At 33.4% G+C, this 17,240-nt stretch overlaps 1 protein-coding gene across 7 annotated transcripts in view; it reads left to right on the forward strand.

Moving 5' to 3' along the window:
* The window catches only part of ZNF148 (zinc finger protein 148), a 142,218-nt gene that overhangs the window by 35,461 nt on the left and 89,517 nt on the right, over nt 1-17,240 (forward strand). For 6 of the 7 annotated variants that reach the window (XM_043875412.1, XM_043875408.1, XM_043875410.1 and 3 more), the window contains one exon: nt 7,868-8,003. The gene's annotated coding sequence lies outside the window, so the exon portion shown is untranslated. Of the gene's footprint in view, nt 1-7,867; nt 8,004-15,402; nt 15,453-17,240 lie in introns of all 7 variants that reach the window. The other variant, XM_043875411.1, reaches the window with a different exon arrangement.

Consider the following 17,240-nt stretch of genomic DNA (forward strand, 5'->3'; position numbering starts at 1 on the left):
GGAATGGACATTTCACTGATTCAACCAGAGACAATTCTGTTGAATGGGAAACCTAACTCTTTTTCCCCTGGGTTTGGAGCTGTGAAGATACAAGCTTCTCTTGCCACCACAGGGAAGATTTGCCCAGGAATGGAGCAATATAGAGAAAAACAGCATCAAGACATACAAAACCAGGTGCTGATACAAGTCCCTAGATCCAGCTGTGGTTGAAGCCTTCTCAGTTGTGTCAACCAGTAAATCCACTTTTTAGTTAAACTACTTTCTGTTCTGTTACTTGGCAACCAAGAGTCCTGATTAATATGTAGAATGAGGTGAATGACTTGATTGTGACTTAATAAATTGGAACCTTTATAATTATGCATTTGTGTTTGAATAAATGCGTATGTCCTAAAAAATATTCTAAGAGTCTCGTAAATTTTGTTTTGAGGATTCCTTTAAAACGAAGATGTGAAAATATTAGCAGTTTTAGTGGTCATATTTTAAGATTTCATTTAACATTTTTTACTTCTTACTTAGGTTTATTATAAGAGGAATAGACACTTAAGCTGTAGAGAATGTTATAAAAAAAATTTTTAAAGGCTCTCATTCTCATTCACTGTTAAATTTGTGTGTGTGTATGTATCATTCCATATATTTTCCATATGTATGCATACATTTATTTGTATACATATATTTACATAATCTTTGTAAAATGAAATCACAACATACATATTGTTTAGCAAAATACCTTTTTTGTTGTTAATTTCTATACCTTTGCATATAATTCCTTCTCATTTCATTCTATGTAATATTCCAATATGTTGATTTACCTTAATTATTTTAACTAGCCTCCTATTTATGAATATATAGGTTTTTTTTGTAGTATTAAATGGGAATATAGTGAATATTCTTGGATACACTTTTGCACATATTTAAAAATACACTTGCAGTGTAAATTCCTAAGGAAAAAATTGTTGGGTCAAAAAGTGTGTACGTTGAATAATTTGTGGTTGAATTGCCTAACTAAAAAAGTTGTCCCAACATCAGTAGTCTGGAAAATGGAATCTCTTTATCTCTGATGATACTAGCTAGTGTCAAACTTTTTAATATTTGTCAGGTTTTTGTTAGTATTGTTTTTCAAAATTTCATTATGAGTTTCAGCATTTTTTCCCCATTGTTATTGGCCATATGTATATTTTCAGTGATCTTTTTGGTCATTTGTTAAGAAGATTGTTTTTACTCAGTTTTTGCTTATCTTTTGATTTTGCTTTTGCCTTGTAGAAGTTTTAATTTTGTATGATTGAATTTAGTGATCTTTTTATTCATGGTCAAGTGTGGGGGAGGCGGTTTCCTGTGTAAGGTTTAAAAGGTCTTTACCACTGATTGTAGGACACATTTTTCCTTCCATATTGTAACATCTCTGAAAGACATGAATTTCTGTCTTGTCATAGTTTGGCATTGTTTTTTCTTAGTCACATAAAATAGTTGTGTTTCTTAGGATTGGTAGTTTTAGATTCAGTGAACTTGAGAAATTGTATGGGTTTTCTGTTTTTTATGGTTTAAATTGTTTAAAATCTTTTTGATTTATATTGAATATTTTTGGTATAAGCAGAAAATGGAGAGATCGGCTTTACTGTTTTCCAGATGGCTAACCATTTGTCCTCATTCCAGTTATTGAATGATGCGTTTCTTTTCTACATATTTGAAATGCCACATTTATCATATACTGAATTTCCATGTTTTTTGGAAAGGCAGAGTCTGTTTCTGAAATCATTTCTGTTCAGTTCATCTGCCTGCTTGTTTTTTGTACTGACAGTTCTGAGAATTCTGTAAAGGAACTGCTTGTAAACTCAATTTTACATAAATGATTTTTTATTAGAAATAATAGGATTAGGACTATTGAAGAGGTGTATGTTCACCTTAACAACTAATAAGATAAAATGCCTGGGATAAATCTAACTTGAAAAAAAAAGTTTAAACTACTGAGGGATAGGAAAGAAAATATGATTAATTCAAATTTTTGATAGATATGATAGAAAGTTGTCATTTCACTATAGAAATATAATTGATTTTTCTTTATTGATCTAATCTCTTGTGGCCTTGCTGAACTGCTTATTATTATTAGTCCTTGTAACTTTTTTGTGGATTTATTAGGAAATTTCTACATATGAAATCACATCACTAGAGGTTTATTTCTTGTTTTCTAATCTGGATGTCTTTGCTTAATTGGTTGTTGATTTTGCCTGCTTTGTTTTACTAGTTAGAACCTTTAGTACAGTGTTGAATAGAAGTGGTGAAAATGTACATTCTGGTTTTTAGGAGGATAGCATTCAGTGTTTAACCATTAAACATGATGTTAGGTTTTTTGTAGATACCTTTTATCAGTTTGAGGAAGTTTTCTTCTAGTCTTTGTTTAGATTTTTTTGGTCATGAGTAAATGTTGAATTTTGTCAAATGCTTTCTTATATGTTCATTGAGATAGCCATGTAGCTTTTGTCCTTTTCCTTTTAATATGGTGTATTATATTAATTGATTTTCAGATGTTGAACTAGCTTTGCTTTCATGGGATAAATATTACTTGGTCTTGGTGTATAGGCCTTTTTTTATAATCTGTTGCTAGATTCAGTCTGCTAATACCTTGTAAGCATATTGTATCTGTTGATGAGAGACATCGGAGTGTAGTTTTCATTTGATGTCTTTATATCAAAGAAACTCTAGCCTTAGAGATTGAGTTGGAAGATGTACCCTCTTCCTTTGTTTCATGAAGGAGTTATGAAGGATTGGTATTTCCTCCTTAAATATTTGATGGAATTCATCAGCGAAGCCATTTCTTTTTGGGAGGATTTTTAAATACTAAGTCTGTTTGTTCAAATTTTTCTGTTTCCTCTTTAATACGTCAGTAATATGTGTCTTTTAAGAAGTTTTATAAAAGTTGTTTAATTTCTTGGCATTTATTTGTTTATAGTATTCCTTCCCTTATAATTCTTTAAATTTTTGCGAGGTCAGTGTTAATATCCCTTCTTTCATTTCTAATTTTGGTAGCTTGTATTTTTTCTTTGTTTTTAAAATTTGTTTTTAATTGAAGGATAATTGCTTTACAGTGTTGTGATGGTTTCTGCCATATGACAGCATGAGTCAGCCATAAGTGTGTGTGTGTGTGTGTGTGTGTGTGTGTGTGTATCCCGTTATTTTTTTGTTTGCTGTTGGTCAGTTTTCATAAAAGTTTGTAAATTTTTTGAGTCTTTTTAAAAGAACCAAGTTTTTCTCTATTTTTCTGTTTTGTGTTTCTGCTCTAAATTTTGAATTTTTTTTTTTTTAATTTTGAATATTTTTTTCAGCTTGCTTTAGGGTTTAGTTTGCTCTTTTTCTGGTTTATTGAAATGGAGGCTCATGTTATTGATTTGAGATTCCACTTTTTTTAAAATATATAAAAGTATATTATTCCTTCTCAGTGCTGCTTTAGCTGCATCCCATTAATTTTGTTATGTTTGTTTTATTCATTCAGTTGAAAATATTCTCTAACATCTCTTTTCATTTCTTCTTTGAGGTATGTACTATTCAGAATTGTGAAGTTTAATTTTCAAACACTTGAAAATTTTCCAGTTGATAGCTACTTAATTCTAATTTAGTTGATATCTACTTAAATTTTGTTATGGTTGGAGAACATACTTTGTATGATTTCAGTCCTTTTACATTTTTAAGGCTTGTTTAATGGTCTAGCATTTGATGTGTCCTGGAGAGTGTGTGCTTGGAAACAATTGGTTTTATGTTGTTTGTTGGAGTTTTGTATACATGCCAGCTAGGTCTAGTTGATTGAGAGTGTTTTTCTGTTTTCAGGTTTTCTGTATCTTTGTTAATTTGCTGTTTATTTAGTCTATCAATTATTTAGAGTGCAGTATTGAAATCTCCAGTGATAATTTGTTGAATTTTCTGTTCTCTTTTTAATAATGTTATTGTTTCATTATTTTAGGGTTTATAATTGTTATACTTTCCTCATTTATTGACTATCATTAGAAAGAGATATCTTTCTTCATCTTTAGTATTTGTCTTAAAGTCCCTTTTGTCTGATTCTAATGTAACCACTCCACCTGTCTTATGGTTACTCTTTCCATGGGGGTGGAAGTGGGGGGGTGTGTGTGGGTGTGTGTGTGGGGGGTGTGTGTGTAGGGTATGTGTATGGCTGGGTGTGTGTGGGGGGTGTGTGTGTGTATGGGTGGGTGTGTGTGTGGGGTGTGTATGTGTGTGGGATGTTGTGGGTGTGTGTGTGGGGAGGGTGTGTGTATGGCTGGGTGTGTGTGTGTGGGGTGTGTCTGGGGTGTGTGTATGGGTGGGTGGATATGTGTGTGTGGGGGGTGGGTGGGTGTGGGGGGGTGTGTGTATGGGTGTGTGTGTGGGGGGGTGAATGTGGGGTGTGTGTGTGGGGGGTGTGTGTATGGGTGGGTGTGTGTGTGGGGGGGGTGTGTGTGTATGGGTGTGTGTGGGTGTGGGTGTATGTGGGGGGTGTGTGTGTGGGGGGTGTGTCTGTCCTTGTTCCCCATCTTTTTACTTTCAGTCTTGAATTTAAAGTATGTCTCTTGCTGGCAGCACATGGTTGACTCTTGTGTTTTTTTGTCCAGTCTGACAGTCTCTGCCTTTCCATTGGGCTGTTCAGACATTCGTATTTTAATGGTGGACTTGATTGGGTTTACATTTGCCATTTGCTCTATGTGTATCTCATGGGTTTTGTTTCTCAGTGCTTCCTTACTGCCTTTTGAGTTAAATGTTTTTTAGTATGCCATATTAGTTATTCTGTTGGTGTTTTTTCTAAATAATATTTAAGATACTTTCTTTGTGGTTGCTATGATGTTTACATTATACATTTTAACATTAAATAGACTTATTTAACAGTGACACTAAGTCAATATCAGTTAAATATAGAAACTTTGCTCAGTATAGCTCCATTTTCTCCTTCCTCTATTGTGCCACTATTGCGATATATATAGCATCCATATATGCTATAAACCTGGCAATACAGTGTTAAAAGTATTGTTTTATATATACTTATGTCTTTTAAAGATGTTAAGAGAAGAAATGAGAAAAACGTATTTCTAGTCTTCTAGTTTAACCCACATATTTACCATTTCTGGTGTTCTTTTCTTCCTGTGTATTTTAAGTGTGGTGTCATTTCCTTTCAACCCGATGGACTTCTTTTAGTATTTCTTGTATGGCAGGTCTGCAAAAAATTCTCTCAGCCTTTGTTCATCTGAGACGATGTTTATTATGCCTTTATTTTGAAGGGTAGTTTTGTTGCCTTCTTGGTTGACAGGTTTGTTTCTTTTAGCACTTTCAGAATGTGATTCCTCTGTCTTCTGGCCTCTGTTGTTGCTGATTGAAAGTCAACTGTTAGTAAATTTCTGAGTTATAGCTCAGGAAAAGCCTGCTGAATTTATGTTGTAAGCATTACTTAACACAGTATAAGGATGAAAAGACAGCAACAATGTCTTCATACTTCCTCAACCCCTAATTGCAACAAAGCCCTTAACTGGGAGAATCTTATTCCCCTCTCTTCCCTCTTCCTCCTCCACTTCTCACTTACTGTCACCTTATAGTTTTCAGAGAGCACTGAGATGATGGGTCTGACTAGAGAAATGCTTTCGGATAATCATTAGCCCACATCTCCAGTAACTTGTACTCAAAGATGGGATGGAGTTGTAAAGTGCTTTTATAATACAATATTATTGTTAAAGGCAAAAAAAAAAAAAAGCTGTTAATCGTGTTGATGATTCTCTGCTATGCTGAGTAATTTTTCTCTTTATGCTTGCATGGTTTTTCTCCTTGTGTTTGTTCTTAATAATTTTGACTATGATGTGTCTAGGTGTGTGTCTTTGTAATTCATGAGATTCATTGAACTTCTAAGACCTATAGATGTGATTTCTACTGAAAAATCTAATTTGGGAAGTTTTTGGTTGATGTTTTATTAAAAAAAAACCTTATTTCCTGCCCTTACTCTCCTCTCCTTTGGAACTTCAGACATGTTGGTAAGTTGGTTGCTGAGGCTCTGTTCAGTTTTCATCAACCTTTTTTTCTTCACTGTCCTTCAGATTGGATATTTTCTACTGATGTATTTTTAAGGTCATAGATTTTCTTCTGCCGTCTTGAATCGTGTAGTGAAGTTTTTGTTTTAGTTATTGTACTTTTCGGCTTCAGACTTTCCATGTGGTTCTTTTACATAAATGCTGTACCCTCACTGAAAATTTTTTTATTTGTTGGTTGTTTTCATAATTAAACACTAAAGATAGGGTCTGTTGGGTTTTAACACGTTTATAATGGATATTTTCAAATCTTTGCTTAAACCAACATCTGGGGATACTCAGAAACCGTTTGTAGCAGTTCCTATTTTTTATTAATGTAGGTCGCATTTTTCTTCCCTCCTCTCCTTCCTTTCTCTCTCCCTTCCTCCTCTCCTTTCTTCCTTCCTCATCTTATAATCTGTTGTTGAAAACTGGGGATTTTAGATAACATATTGGAGTAATTTCAGATTGTGACTCCCCCGTCCCTCCCTGCCCAGGTTATTGTTACTGTTGTCATGTTGGTATTATTAATATCTAATAACAATCCTACTGAAATTTTTTTATTTTGAATAAAAGTTTATCTACTAAAATAGACATGCATGAGTGAATATCCAGGAAAATTCTGAAATGAAAGGGTACTGAAAGGTAAATAGCTCCATCAGAATTTAAACTTAAAAAAAAATAGGGATACAGTGTTGAAATATTTTAAAAAGTGAATTAGTGTTATACTTTCTTAAGTATGCTTCCCTGATGGCTCAGATGGTAAAAAATCTGCCTATAGTTCAGGAAACCTGGGTTTGGTCCCTCGGTTGAGAAGATCCCTGGAGGAGGAAATGGCAACCCACTCCAGTATTCTTGCCTGGAGAATTCCATGGACAAAGGAGCCTAGCGGGCTAGAGTCCATGGGGTCGCAGTCAGACATGACCGAGCAGCTAACACTTTCCCTTTTTCTGAAGTACAAAGATGGACTTATTATTGGTATGTTTTAGGTGAGAAAGACTCTTCTTCTTGCCTTTGCACCACTATAAAAACTGATCTAAAATCATAGGATGTATCATACACTATCTGGTCTCAGAGCTTCCTGTGGAGGAGTAAATACAAACTATTCTTTATCAGATAGGATGTAATGTTTTTAAAGACCTCTATGGTAGGAAACTCCATAAACTCTTTAGTGTATTTAGTCTATGCTGAGAAATATTCACTGATAGGAAGTTTTCTTCTTGTGTATAGCTTATGATCTTCATTTTTATTTTTGAGGGATATGGTATGCAATCTTCCTATGATTATTCTCATCTTCTGTCAGCTTTTCTTCTCAGATGACCTTGCTGATTGTATTTCTGTAGGTATTTCATGATTTTACAACTCTTAATTTTTTTCTATTGTAAATACATATGCACTCTGTGTAGGACTAGTTCTATTTGTTGTTTGTAAGGCCTAAGATTTTATTTGCTTCTCTCTTTACTTCATAGCCTTCACAAAGCAGATATAGTGTTATGAAGTGATTTTTTTTAATCATTTATTTTCTCTTTTGTAAATGTTTAGGTATGTAACTTTCTGAATTTTCTTCAATACCCCATGTCTCTGAAGTTGTTCATCCCGGATCTAGGCAAATTATTCTTTACAAGGCCATGATTATTTCACAGTTAGTCCTCATCACTGTTACATTTTCCCAGTTTCAGATTTAAAAACAAGTCATTGCACTGTTTATTCAGACATAGTTTACTATTTACAAAGAGTGATCACTTCATTATGCATGTGAGTTTGTCCATGTTGTATTTGTACAGTATTTTTTCTCTCCGTAAGTAATGTTTTTGTTTGTTGTTGTTTTTTTTTTGTAGGAGTTGGATGGCATAAGCAATTGAGGTGGTACTGAGGGTTTCTCAAGTCTATGAAAGGTAGAAACTCAACCATGATTTCTTTTTCAACTCTACAGCATTTGCTTCCTTGAAGTCTTCATTTTTACATTAGTCTCAGGTAACTTCAGTACTTAACTTTTCATAATCATGAATAAGTAAAATTTTCTAATATAAAACTTTTTTTTTTTTTGGCTGCTGGATTTTTATGATGAGTTTGTGTAATAGTTTCTTTATGTTGTGTTTATATCTGGAAGAAACTTGGGATTTAATTTTTTTTTTGAGAAAACAGTACTAAGAGAAAATTGATGAATAAAGATATAGTTTTTGGTTTTAACACAGGAAGATATGTGTAGCTTATTATGTAATCTTAGATGAAATTTAAGTGGGAAGGTGTTTCCTTCTTTAACCCTTTTTCTCAGCAGGCTATTTCGCATTTTTCACCCACCTGTCATCAACACATACACACCCACATTAAGTTTTCCAGAATTTCCAGGAAAACTATTTTCATATGTTGGAAAATTAGACCTGTGAATCAAATATAATGGTGTTTGGCATACAGCTTTTTAGATGTGAAAAAACGTACCAGTTACTGTACATTCTTTCATATTGTATGTTTGTTTATGCCAATATAAGGAAGCAATCATGTAGATAATTTAATAATAATTTGTATTAAGTACATTGGTTAAAATTTAGACTTGTCAACTCTAACCAGGTACTTAAAATGGTAGAAATATATTTATATTTATTTGAAAAGTCCATATAAACAAATTCAGTATTGTGTGGAAGCTCCAGAATCATCATGTCTTTGTCTTGCTTTGGTGTCCTTAATGTGTGCCTTCTATCTTGTGGTCCAAGAGGGTACCATCATGCCTGCCAATAGAAAGAAGGAAAAGGGAAGAACATTCCTTTTCCCTTAAAGAGTTATGTTTAATCATTACTAATCATATCCCATTGGCTGTAACTGTCACATGACCACAGCCAGCTGCAAGGAAGACTGGAAAACGAGTCTTATCTAGGTCATATGTGTCTCACTTAATGTTTTATTTTTGGGCTAGAAGGAGAAAACAGCATCTAGGAGTCATAGTTGTCTCTTATGTTAAGATTTGTCAGATTTACTTCTATTTATCTAGTTGCTCTAAAATTAAAATATAATTTTTATCATCTAAGACGTATTAACTCTTGGCCAGTGATAATACTGTGGAAATTGTTCTTGAGTTTTGAGGCAGTTTTAGTTTTGTGAATAGTCCTCATAGTTCTTTGATTAAATACTGCTAATTTTGATATCATAAGATGGAATAAGGTCTTAAAAGTTAAAATTGACTTGAAATAATTCCTCATTTTGTTTCACTGCCATTAGATGATGTGATTTATTTAATGTTTTCAGACTCTTAAGGCAAGGATGAGAGCCTCGGGTGAGATGATCTTTTAGCTACACATAAAGCTAAATGATGTGTAACTGGTTCCTTCTAACTGTAAAAAATCTGTTATTCTAAATGTTCAGATCTCATTAGAACAACTTATTGCCAGAGACATTATATACTTGTTTTTTTAGATGAAAAGTTATTACATTGTGATTACATTTTGTGATTCTTACTGTTTAAATATTTTATTTTGAAACAAGTATCAAATATTGTATGCTTCTATAAGAGAATTTATTAAAAGGTTGGAAATTAGTTGTCAGTTTTCCATCGTATTTTATGTCAACATCAACATGTATTAACCGTGTTACCTTTTTTTGAAACTTAAGATAACAGTTTTGATAAATTAGTATACTTGTATTTATATCAGACCTATTGATCTAGCTTTTAGTAAACGGTTGTAAGACATTGTAGGTGTTTTTGGCATTGAAGGTGATGAATACATTTTTAGTTTTATTGTACTTCACAAATAGGGTTTGTACTGATAAGTGGGAACATTTGTCCAGTGTTTAAAAAAATGTGGATTTAAATAATTAACACTTCTCTGCTCTGGAATGAGTCTTTGTTATTATGTAGTACATGTTAAAAATCACCTAGGTGTTCAGTGTTTGGACTAGGTAAACTTGTGTACAGGGAAGTTGAGGAAGTATTTTTTACATTCCTTTTAGTGTACAAGGCTTGAAAATTTAGTTTCCTCAAGATTAATTCTTTTTAATATTAATGTTTGAGTTTTTGGTATTGGCATAAAGTGAGATATTGAATGAAACAATTAGATTTAGCAGAGTGTAGGGTTCTGTTTTGTTTGGTTTGTTTTTACCCTTTCCCTTTTAAAGGTAGCTGTTTCTCAACCCACAGTTGACATAAGTTTTATGTTTGGTATTTCCAAATAGCACTAATTTCTTATTGTTATGTTGTATTAGAAGACTGGCGACAAGTATTTGGAATGGAGAATATGCTTAGATTTTGCTTTATTTGAGCAGGGCATCAGATACATGGAGATGCCTGTTAATTTTGGCTTAAATATTTATAAATTAATTTTCTGTGGTTGGGAAATGATCATAGGTTTTTATTTAGTTGTTATGTTGTGTAAGGTGATTTATCTTACTCTGTAAATTCTTTTAGTAAACATCTTTTATTGTCACTGGCACTAATAAGAAAGGCCATTTTGTTTAGTTGTGATTATTATAAATGATCCTCCTATTAGGATGTTTCAAATAGTATCAATGTAAAAATCAGGGCATAGTTTATAAGATAAGCTTTGTAGATACAGGATGATAGTTATACAAAGGTATATCTGAAGGGGTTTCTGGAGGTAAAATATCCCTAGATAAGAGGTAGATCTTGTTTTTAAATTAGAGATGAAGCAGTTTTTGCCTAGATCAACAGTTTGAAGGATGAGAAAGAATAGAAAATTTAGGAGTGACAAATGGCAGATTGTTAAATCCGTTTTTATCAAGGGTTTCTTTGTTGCTTTGTAGTACCAATTTGATCTTAAGGTTGATTGATATTTGTAATGCTGATGTTTATAAGGCATAATTTCTTACTGAATCCTACATAGGTTAGAAATATTGCTATCCAAATTAATGTAACTGGCATCCTTCAGATGAGTTTGTTGAAAAATTCTTTGAATCAGAAGTAATTTGTGAAATCTAGCTTTGTTTTAAAAATCTGTTTCAGATTCCTTTAAGCATTTCTGTTTTGCCTACGAGGGATTGGGTTCTGGTACAAAGCAGGGTATTTTTAATTTGGGAGAATACTTTGAGTTGGAAATTACTCCTTTTTTTTTTTTAAAGAAAAGAAAGATGTTTAGGTTTGCCCACTATAATCTGTTTTGACTCATTTAATGTTTTATATTATTCAGTAAATGTTATTAGAAAATAATATTATAGCCAAACTCAGTGAAAGAAACAGAAAAGCAATATCTTAAGTGAGAAATATTTCTTTCATGGTTGAGTACAGATTTAATTAAAGGTGATAAAATGGCAGATGAATATTCACCTGTATTCTGAAGGAGAAATTAGATGCTTTCAAGAATTTGAGAAGATTATTGTACAAGTCTTCAAATCTGTTTTGAGTTTAAAACTTATAGCCCTTTTTTTCTTGATATAGATGTATCTTTGGCATAGCGTCTACATTTATCAGCCATATTTAGGATTGTTTTTAAAATTTCCGAGTGAAAATGGGAAAGTAAAGGAAAGAGAGAAGGAGAGATTTTCCTCAAATAACTTGGTAAAGGTTTGAAAAAAAAGTGGAAGGATTAAGAGGGTGTATAGATCCATGAAAAAAGAATGAAGGAGAAACGGACTGAGGCAGAAGTGGGAAATGGGAGTTGTGGAAAGTGTCCATCCCTGATCAAGGAGAAAAGGGATTCTGTGTCACACAATTCTCCCATGGTAGCCATGAGATGGGAGTAGCCAGCTATGGGGAGTTGGATTGCTTTATCAAGCCAAGCAGTGGTGACAGGGTGGCGTCAGTGGGTCGGTGAGAAGAGAATGAGTTCAGCGAGCTGTTAGTGTCCAGGACCTTTTCAAGACAGGAGGTGTTATGGTATGGTAAAATGTGCATTAAACCAAGTAAGTTTATCTTCAGATCCCAGTTTACCTCCTAGCTGTGCAACTTTGGGTGAACTCCAGTTTCTGCATCTGTTAAATGGGCATATTACTGTGACTGTCTTGAGTGTTACTGTAAACATTAAGTGAAGTAACACACTAGTGTGCCTAGCATACTGTCTTACTTGCAGTAGATCCTCAGCACATGTTAGTTTTTTTTCTTCTCCAGGTTATGCTAATCTTTGAATTTTGTAATATAGCCTCAAACCTATTAATAAATTTGGAGAGACATTTTCTTCATTCATTGCATAGAATTCCCATAAAAAGCTCAGTAAGCATTTTAAGTGCCTTGTATAGTTGATTAAAAATGAGTAAAAAGGCCCAACTTGTTCATTATATTATGCTTCTGTTAACTTTGTCCTCTGAAAACAAGCCCAGACTGAGAAAATACTTGTCTCAAATGCTTATATTAAAGCCCATGTGTTTGACTCCTTATTAAAAGCCCTAACTCAAAGCTTATTTACTCTATTTCAACTTATACAAATCTATTAATACAAAGCTTAGTTTCTAATTGCTTGCACACAGTTGATTAGAAAGAAGCATTAAATTAGAAGGTGACAAGAAGGGTCAACTCTCTCTTCTGGAAGATTGGAGAAAGTGATGGCTTATAATTTATATTCTCTTTTTAAGTACTGCACTGCTGTTAGGCTTACATGACTAGGATTACTTAATTGACTGTAATTTGGGTTAATTTTATACAACTGAACCAAACATTTTTCAGTACTGAAGGATAGTGAGGGTGTGTGTGGGAGAGAGGGTATTGAATGGAGCAGAAAGCTGAATTGTGATCCTCTCAGTATCCCTGATATTCTGTATACCTTCTAGCTTCTCTGGCAGAGGGATGGAGATGGAAGGATTAAACTGGAAGGAGGAAAAGAATGCAGAGTTTGAAGTAATCTGTTGGAGGGAGAAATTGGCCCGAGGTGGGCCCCTTCCTTCCTTCTGTCTTCCTAAGTTCTGATTTTTAGTGTTCTGGGTAACTCCAGAAGGAGTGCCATTTCACCTTTAGCTGAGTTATTTCTAGAACGTCATTGTCCATCCTCTCTTAGATCTTAATAGCTCTGCGATTTTATATTCTTTGTCAGCTACCCGAACTTCCTTCACATACAAAATAATGGATCATTATAAGGATCTCTGGGTGGCTTAGAGCTTATTACTCCATCTAGTCATTCTTTCCCCCTGTTTGACAGAGGCTCCTGGGAATGTAGATTAGTAATTTCTTTTTTTCTTCCAGAGCAGCCTTTCATGTAAGAGATGTGACTTAAGCATTCTTTCTTTCTCTCTGCTGTGTAATATTCCATTAATTATATTGACATGTGGGTCAAAAAACAGTTGGCTTTTTGAAGATTTAACAGAAAGAGACACTTAAATACTCACATCTTAGTGTGGATTGATAACATCAGTTTCATTTCTTTATATTTGACTGAATCTTCCTGAAAATACTGAAATTAGGGCTTGTGTTAACTTTTAAGCATGCATAGAGTCTTTTGCAAGGTTTGGGTTTTTGAATGTGCAGTGAAGTGAAGCACATGGGAACTTTGACTGAGGTCATATAGGAGGTGTAAGGGAGAAATTTAAGATTGGTGAGAGCTTCAAGGACAGTAAAAAACATACTTTTCCTGATCATTTTTATTAGGGTAACTTTGTCCTTTTCCCTTTTACCATAGGCTTAGTGAAATTAACTTTGTTTGAGAGCCTTGTTTATTTCCTGTCCAGCTTTCTCTGCCCCATATTTCTGGTTGAGATATGTGATACAAGTATGGCTCACTTATTTGTCTGTATATCTTCTCCTTGATTTCTTCCCCCCATGTATCTTGGAGAACTTTTTACCCAGCACATATGGCTGCCGCATTCATTTTACTGGCTAACGTGTATTCCATTGTGCGGCTGAATCATAGTTAAACAAGTTTTCCATTAGAGGATGCTTAGGCCGTTTCCAATCTTTTTCCATTAAAAGGTCACATCCTTGTACATAAATCTTTGGTTAATTTTTATGACTAAACACATATATAGGATTATATATACTCCTAGCAATGAGATTGCTGTGTCACAGTGGTCAACAGTTTTCATTTTGGTAGATATTTTCAAAGCTAACTTTAAAACTGTGAGAGCAGTGTTCCTTGATTTTGAAGTCTCTGTTGATATCTTAATATTTTCTGGTATTTCAGGGAAATTGTCTCAGAAACAGTTTCTAGGCTAGCCAGTAACTTGAAATATTATAGGTTAATTTGGGGTTAGAGGAATAAGAAACCAAATGTGAAAAAGGAAGATCGATTCCTTTTTCTGTCTACATGGACTGTTTTCAAGAAAATTTTCATAGAAGTTAGGTTTGCCCTTTATTTACAGTGTTTCCACTTCCCACTCCATTTTTTACTTTCTTATTGAGTTGTGGTATCTTCCTGTTTCAGATGTCTCATTCTGGCACTTTCTTTTTTTGCATACTTACCTTTCTTCCCCCAAATATTCTCTACCTCCAAAGTATTTTGACTTCCTCAATACTTACTGTTCCAGCGTGATGTTAGGGTTAAGATTAGTTTTTTAAAATTAAATTATAAAAATTAGAAAACATATTAAAAAATTATAAAAAACATAAAGTTTGTTTTACTAAGTTTATTAAATGTTAACACACTGTTATAGGAGTGTAATTATAAGCATTATGCATATATTAGGATAGTGCTTTCCTCATAGCTCAGGTGGTAAAGAATCTGCCTGCAATGCGGGAGACCGGGGTTTGATTCCTGGGTTGGGAACATCCCTTGTAAATGGGATGGAAATGGAAGGAAATGGCAAGCCACTCCAGTATTCTTGCCTGGAGAATTCCATGGACAGAGGAACCTGGTGGGCTAGTCCATGGGGTTGCAAGAGTCAGACACGACTTAACAACTAAACCACCACCACCAGATATTAGGATATGCTAAATTTTAAAAAATTGATGAAGTACATTATAAAAAACATTGGAGATGAGGACCACTGCCTTAGGGAAATGTAGACCTTGCAGTGGGTTAGTAAGTCGGCTTTAACTTTTGGTAATCTTAAAAAAAAAAAAAAAAAAAGTCTGTCCTAGGTTAGTTTGTTTAATATCTTTTATTAATGTCTGCTTTTAGTAATTACTTCTTTTTACGTCTCCCATATTCTTTAAAAGCTCCCAAGGGTGTTTTTTTTTTTTTTTTTAAATAATGATGTATGTGGCAATAGCAGATGTCACAGCAGTAAAGGGTGGCTTTGTGCATATATTGGTCCCTTTTGAGTCCTTTAGGAAAACAGTAAATAGAAGTATATAATTGATTTGGTAAGGATTTCCAAAGAAGTAAGCAAATTTTAACCCTAGGAGACTTAAGTTTGTTAGTTGTAGGATAGTTTATTCTCTAAGAAATGTGAAAAATATAATATTTGAAGAGGATAGTTATTTGGTGATGTATTTTAAATATTTGTCATTTAGACTACTAAAATACTTCAGAAAGGGAAATTAAATTCTTGTTCCTTTGTCCAGTATGTCTTCTGGATTTTTGATACTACCTGATACCAGGGAAGACACAGCAAGTATGAATTACATTTTTCTTTTGTTTACGTTACTGTTTATGTTTACTGTTTTTAAGCTGTTGTGTTTTTGTTGAGTTGCTAAGTCATGTCTGACTCTTTTGACCCCATGGACTGTAGCCCACCTGGCTCCTCTGTTCATAGGATTTCCCAGGCAAGAATTTTGGAGTGGGCTGCTGTTTCCTTCTCCAGAGGATGTTCTTGACCCAGGGACTGAACCCGAGTCTCCTGCTTGGCAAACAGATTCTTTACCACTGAGCCACCTGGAAAACCCCATTTTTTGAGCTATACATTTAAATAAAGTTTTCTTCCTAGATGATGTTAGTAAATGAAAGATTATTTTAGATTTCAGTAGTGTATTTAAATTTAACATTTGAAAGCTGTGCTTAAAGTAGTAATCATTACTACCTCATTGATTTATACTTAATACATTTACTAATTGTAGTCCTTTCATGTTGGGTGTGTGTGTGTGTTTATTTTATACAACCTGGTGAAAAACAAACCATACCAGTGCCATGACAGTCTGAGGTAAAATTTCTTTGGATTTCAAGATTATTGTTTTGCTAGTTCCTTGAGCATTGTGTTAGTTCCTAACACAATGGAGTATGAATTTATAGTAACCAAAGTTAGAGGAGCAGGCTTAATATTGCCTATTTTTCCTATAATAATGGGGAAAAAAGATAATGTAATTATTTAGTAGTGTCTGATTTCTTATGACCTCTTAAATTTAATCATGGGCAACTATTTAAGAATATATTAGTAATGAAAATACTTTTTACATTTTAACAAATTTAAAGCATTTAAAAGAAATAAAATTACATTATAAAAAGTTCAAATTAGAGAGAAATATAAGTATGAAAAAAACTAGTAATTTCACTACCCAGTGGTAATATTAATGTTAGCATTTTCAGTAAAGCTGTGTACATTCAGACACATAGTTACATACACATTTCCCTTATTATATTGGGCTGTTTCCCAAAATTTTAAAATATTTTCAATATTTTTTGACTGTATTTTTTTTTAATTCCAACAGACTTAACTTTTTATTGAAGTATAATAACTGACAGAAATGCGTGCATATCACAGATACACATCTTAAGATTTTACAAAGTGGGCACACCTGTATAGCCAGCGTTCAACTCAAGAAAAAATGTTGTCTGCTCCCAGATACCCCACTTTTCCTACCTCCTATCAGCAGTCTCCTCATACAAGGGGAGCCATTTTTCTGATTCTATTTTTAAGAAAAACTTTGAGATATAATTTATATAGAATAAAATTTGCCCATTCTAATAGTACAATTCAATAATTTTTAGTAAATTGAGTGGGGCAACCATTACTTTAGTTTTAAAATGCATGTATGAATATAATTTAACTGTTTCTATTTGTTGAATACTTAGTGTAATTCCAGTTTTTCAGTATTAAAGTACTGCCATAGAGGTTTTTCATGCATATCTTTCTATGCTTTCCTGATTTCATCAGGGTAGTTTCCTAAATGTATTATCACCCATTCAAAGAATATGTGCATTTTTATGGGTTTTGATACAGTGTACCAAATTATCTTTGGAAATAGTTGAACTAAAGTACTCCCACTGTCAGTAGATTTTTTTCCCTGTGAGCTCAACCTTGGATTTATTTTTTAAGAGTTGTTATCAACTGGATGGATAAAATACGGTTTTAATGTTCATTTCTTTGATACTGCTGTGACTGCTATTTTATATATTTAGTGACTGTTTCTAATTTTTCTTTATGATTTACCTGATAGTATTCTCTGTTTATTTCTTAATGTTATTT

This window comes from Cervus elaphus, chromosome 19 (assembly GCF_910594005.1).
Source record: "Cervus elaphus chromosome 19, mCerEla1.1, whole genome shotgun sequence".
NCBI lineage: Eukaryota > Metazoa > Chordata > Mammalia > Artiodactyla > Cervidae > Cervus > Cervus elaphus.